General features: G+C 46.0%; 1 protein-coding gene across 1 annotated transcript in view; it reads left to right on the forward strand.

Annotated features, from left to right (window-relative positions):
• Nucleotides 1–467: 467 nt before the first annotated feature.
• The window catches only part of LOC308097160 (nuclear receptor coactivator 3-like), a 104,223-nt gene continuing 98,651 nt past the window's right edge, over nucleotides 468–6,039 (forward strand). The window contains exon 1 of the mRNA XM_080444785.1: nucleotides 468–579. The gene's annotated coding sequence lies outside the window, so the exon portion shown is untranslated. The remainder of the gene's footprint in view (nucleotides 580–6,039) is intronic.

Consider the following 6,039-nt stretch of genomic DNA (forward strand, 5'->3'; position numbering starts at 1 on the left):
CTGCAGGCTGCTAGACAGTGCACGTCGAGCCCCCTCCCTATGGTGGCACCACGGTGTAGTCTTTAATTTGTAGTCCATATCCGGGTGGGCAGGCTGTGGCCGTGGAGGCGGCACTCTGCGCGTGTTGACTACATTACCCAGCAACCCCCCACCCCCCGCCGCCGCGACAACCAGCGTTGCCATGTCCGCTTGTTATAAGCGACTTTGGGCTTCTTTTTCTGTTAAGTTGCTTGTAAAAAATGGTTTAGTTGCGGGTATTCCAAATATTCCACATTTTATTTCACGAGTGAAAATAGCAGATCTAGCTTGTAGAGGCTGTTTTCAAATAGCCGATGCATATAGGTCTAAACTCTAAAGTGCTCACGTGGCCTTCGTTTGAGCTTGTTTTCCCTAGACCCTCGTCGCTTATTTCTCTCACAAAACATGGCAACGCTGGCTACAACTACAAGCTTGGCTTCTTGCGCTTCATCGGGAGTCTAGATCCCATTTAAACAAACAGTGCTGAAGATGGCGGAGAGTTAATAGTGAAAAGAATAAATTACTGATCCCGGGCAGCAGAGAGGTACTCCTGATCGGTAGGTAAGTTCATACCGCTGTTGCTTCGCTCTTTTTTTTTTTTTTTTTTTTTAAACCGGCTGTTATTTCGTTAATGCTTGCATTATAGTTTTTGCACTGATCGGTTCTGCAATTTAAAACCCCGATCGGGTCGCTATAGCGAGTAGTAGTAGTGCGATCAAACGCGCAGACTTCGTCTCTTAACGACACAGTCAGTGCACATACATACTACATACAATGTTGGCATCGGGTGATCGGGTGATCGGGTGGCACTGTGTGTGTGTGTGTGCATTGCCAGGCTCATTTAACATGACTGACAGCGACGATCTGAGTTGGCTGTGTTGTCCATGCATGTCGGAGAAGTAGTAGTTACATGATCGGCACGTATTATTCTATACATGGTTTGGTTGATCTAGCGTGGTTGGTTGGTTGTTGTTGCCCACGGAATGAATACACGTTGGGATCATTTTTTGAACTTATTTTGCAAGGCAAGCTAATATGAACACAGCAGATCAAGAAAGACTATCATAGATGTATTTAATCGATTTAGCCTTTTTTTTAATATATATCTACGATGGATGCTAAAGTAAAAGTCAGACTCGATAAAATACATCTATGATAGTCTTGATCCAAGGCTAAGAAAGGAAAGTGTTTCGAATGGACATACACACATGCCATGATCAGGAACTTTTGGGGGAACAGACACATGCACGCACGCGCACATACACACACACACACACACACACACACACACACACACACACACACACACACACACACACACACACACACACCGATGATGATAGGGGGGACATGACAGATACATGTAACAGTTATATGTATCTGTGTCAGTTACATTGTAACTACTCAAATTGTGTCGGTCGCCGTCTCTGCAGAAGTGCTATACATGATAAGTGTCACAGTAGGTGACTCCGTAGTCCGTGCACAGCTGTGTGTGTGCGTGTGTGTGTGTGTGTGTGTGCGCGTGCGTGCGCGCTACACACACAGCTGAGCCTGGCGCACTGGATACATTGTCGCAAAAAAACTGGACGGGAAATGTTTAGTAGATTTTGTTGGGTGCAAAGAGAACACGTTCAGTCAGTGTGCTGCTGCTGCTGCTGCCACGTTTTAAATGACCGTTGTAAATGTTTAAAAGTTGCCCTTTTTATTTACAAATACGCTGCATTTAGGGAAAAAGCAATAAGCTATTATCATATCATGTCCCCTCTGTTCTGTTCTGTCGCCGATACAGAGACACTGTCTGTCAAGCTGCGGTCCCGAATGCTGACAGATAAGCTACGACCTCTGCAACTACAATGGAGTGTTTAGGGCAGGCAATGAATGCTGGTTGGTTGTACAGTACTCAAGTCAGCCAGTGTATTAAAGAGACATCATGCCTAGGAAACATGCGTGAGTGTGTGTGTGTGTGTGTGTGTGTGTGTGTGTGTGTGTGTGTGTTTGTGTGTCTGTCAGTCAGTCAGTCAGTCAGTCAGTGTGTGTGTGTGGGGGGGGGGGGGGAGGGGAGGGTGAGAGTGTGAGTGTATGTACAGTGTAATATTGAGTCAATAAACTACTAATTTTCTTTAAATGTTCCCAACCCCTTAATAATTCCTTCATAGTGGTGCTGCTATCCAGGGTTTTATTATTAATCCATTAAGACCTGACCCCCAGAAGCAAATATTTGAGTAAAAAAAGAAATCGCTTTAAAATATAATATTCAAAGATTTGCACAAATGTTCATGATTTTTTTCAAAAATAGCAGAGCTTGTATATCTGCTATTTTTGAATAGCATATATATATGTGTATATGTATATGTATATGTATATGTATATATTAAAACAAATCTAAAATGACACAGACGCTTTCACAGATTGAATGGGTTAATGTGTGTCTGCAGACAGACAACATGTCTGTGTTAAAGAGCTGACTAGAGAGGTTGGTGTGTGGTGGTATGATGATGGCCTGGCCAGAGGCTGAGATGATTATAAAAGAGGTGTTTAAATTTAGCACCGCGTTGGCCGTCTTTGTTCCCGGATGACCCGGGCCGTCTGCTGCCCGAGTGGAGGGGTGTGGCGGAGAGGAGCCTGCGTCTTGTTCCATAGCACCCTCCTGACAGATTTACAGTCAACTCTGTGTCCCAAACCCTCAATTAAACACACAACTCACACAGGCACGCGCGTAAATCCACCCACCCACCACCTTCTCCTCCTCCTCCTCCTCCTCCTCCTCTCACCATGCCTGTTGACGGAGAGGGCTGCTAAATCGAAGGGGACCATGCATGGGAGGCGATACGTGGGACATGCTGCTGCTGGCCCGGGCCTGAAAGCATGAACCCCCCGCGGTGGCGCGATGAATGGCTGGACGACGACGAGGAGGACGACGGTGACAGTGATGCATGATGTTTGTTGAATGGAGAAGGCAAATAGAGTGGGAGGGGAGAGAGAGGGGGTGGCTGGCTGGTGACATGGGTCAGCCACTGGGGGTACGTATGTATGTATGTACGGGAGGGTGGTGTGGTGGTGGTTGTTGGATTGGGGGTGCTAGTAGGCTTGGACTGGCAGGGCGGAGAAGTGGGAGTCAAGAGTACCTCACACTTACTTGTGCCTGCCCGGGGGCCCCCACAGTGGTGGTAGTGGGAGGGAGGGGGGGGGGGGGTTGAGCTTGGGATTCTGTCGAGGGGGAGGAGCTCAGGTGGAGCCCAGGAATTCTACCTGGGCGCTTTCGTCTTTGTCTCCTTCCTGTTCTTTTGTTGTTTTCATTGTTGTCGTCTTCGCCACAGCTCATTCAGTTCCGACGTTTTTTTTTTCTCTCTCCCCCTCTTGCTTTTCCTGTTAGTTTTTTCCCAACAGGAAGTTTTGGACTCTTAATAGGCCACATCCTTTGGCTTTCTCTTTCACTCTCTCACTCTCCCTCTCTCTCTCTCTCTCTCTCTCTCTCTCTCTCTGCCTGTTTCTCTCTCTCTATCTCTCTGTATCTTTTTCTTTCTGTGGTGTTTGTGTACCCCCCCCACACACACACACGCCACAGCTGCACTATGGTGGTGAGCTGAGCTGAACTGTTGTGCTGTTGTTGTTGAGGCTCCACTCCCATGTGTCAGTACATGTTAAATAGGAATTAATCTTCTGCAGCTCTCATTGATTTGGCTCCGAGAGAGCGAGAGAGAGAGAGAGAATGAGAGAGAGAGAGAGTGGAAAAGAGAGAGGGTCTTTTTTTATTCCATTCATTTTCATCCACACTTGTCCCTCACAGAGGCAGAGAGGCATCTCCAAAGCAGAGGTGTCACTCTGCAGGTGTCTTTTTTCATTTTTTTTTCACTGCTGGATCATGCACACATAATGTGCTATGTCCTTTTGGGCCATTCTGTCAGTTGGATCACAAATGATCTGTTTAGCTTAAAGCAGTGGTTTTCAACCAGTGGTCCTTGGGGGGTACCAGGGGGTCTCCAGCAAAATGAGTTAACATAGCGTCACAATCATTTTAACCACTTAGCTTTGGCTATTAAACAAGACCAGGAGACCTGGTTCTGCCAGACCCAGAATGAAGTCCTAGTATGTTACTTAATTACATACTTGTGACATAATAATGATGTCATGAATAGTTCGTGACGAAAGGGGACGAAAGGGGGACAGACTTTTTTTGGCTGGGGCCGGGGGACAAAGTGACCATGCCCATGTATGGAGAAAACAGATACAAAGCCTCATGTAAGCCCGACCCCTTGGGTCTGGCAAAAAAGGGAACCAGGAGACCTGGTACTGCCAGACCCCTAGTGGTTGAAATCTGAATGGCCGGGCTTCGCACGACGTGTGTCCCTTCTATGCCCATGTATGGACAGACTTTTTTGGGGGACAGATTTTTTTTGTGGCTGGGGCCGGAGGACAAAGTGACAGACTTTTTTTTGGCTGGGGCCGGAGGACAAAGTGACCATGCCCATGTATGGACGAAACAGGTACAAAGCCTCATGTAAGCCCGACCCCTTGGGTCTGGCAAAAATAGCAGATATACAAGCTCATAGCACGGCACCGAGTGCCGCGCTATGAGCTTGCAGAATCGCTATTTTAGAAAAATCTTGAAAATGTGTGCAAATCTTTGAGTATATATATTTTTTAAAGCACATTTTTAATTCAAATCTTTGCTTCTGGGGGTCCCTGGCACAAAACATTTTCAGATGGTGGTCCGCGGCCAAATCATTATCAATTTAGGGGTCCTTGGCATGAAAAAGGTTGAAAACCACTGGCTTAAAGGGTTTTTGTTACGTGTATGTGTGATCATTTAAGTGAACTTTTTAACCGCTTAAACCCTACCAGGACTCTTTACTAGATCCTCAAGTATTTCCCTCTACACCAACTCTCTTTGCCAAAAAATAGCTGATCTACAAGCTCAAGCGGAGCTTGTGGATCAGCTATTTTCGCCGAAGGTTCACCCCTAGAATCGGGACGCTAGGTTTTTAAGTGGTTAAAACTTTCAAAACTATCTCCCAAAGTCAGAAGCCATGAAATCGTCATCAGCATTGGTAATGGATTTTATATGGAGGACCATGTGGATTTTAGGCTACTTAATTTGTTAGGCTTGACACCCAAATGAGCTTCATTTAATAGTATTGCTGGCAGTTCTGAACCACAAATCTGACCCATATCCAAGGAAAAGCTCCCTGCGTACTATCAGGGTGTTTTAGTACAAAGGCTGATCTCATGTTCAAGGCTAACGTGAAGCACCTTCAAAGAGTGTATTCTGATGACATCACAGATTGTAGTATAGCTTACATAATTTTCCATCATATAAAACTGTCATGTGAAGTTTGTCATTTCTTGATATTTCTGTTTTACAGTACATGTGTTCCCTGTTACACTTTACACACACACACACACACACACACACACACACACACACACACACACACACACACACACACACACACACACACACACACACACACACACACACACACACACACACACACACACACACACACACACACACACACACACACACACACACACGTCTTGCACTCCGATATATTGTCATTAATGATTTACTCCAGAATTGTACATGTGTAGCTGTCAGAGATTTAACTCCTTCCCAGTCAGACAAGGTGATCTGTCAGCAACAGTGGTGTGTGTGTGTGTGTGTGTGTGTGTGTGCGCGCATGTGTGTGTCTGTCTGCATGTGCGTTGAGTGGTGTGTGTCTGAGATGAGACTAGATCAGGGAAAGATGTGACAGGACCATGTGTTGCTCTCAGAGTGTGTGTGTGTGTGTGTGTGTGTGTGTGTGTGTGTGTGTGTGCAGGAAGTTGACTCAGTTTCATAAGTCAGGACTGCGCAGCAGCAACAGAATTCAAGAAGAGCGGAGCGTTGAATGTTGTCACCCTGCCAGCAGTTTGTCATTAGCATAAATACCCAATGCCCTTGTACTGCAGCTCCTACTGAAAACCAATCTAACGTCCAAATATGTCAGGCAACGTAACGGAGCAAACGCATCACTGGGT

The sequence above is a fragment of the Gymnoscopelus braueri genome (genome assembly GCF_963280865.1).
Source record: "Gymnoscopelus braueri genome assembly, chromosome: 12".
NCBI lineage: Eukaryota > Metazoa > Chordata > Actinopteri > Myctophiformes > Myctophidae > Gymnoscopelus > Gymnoscopelus braueri.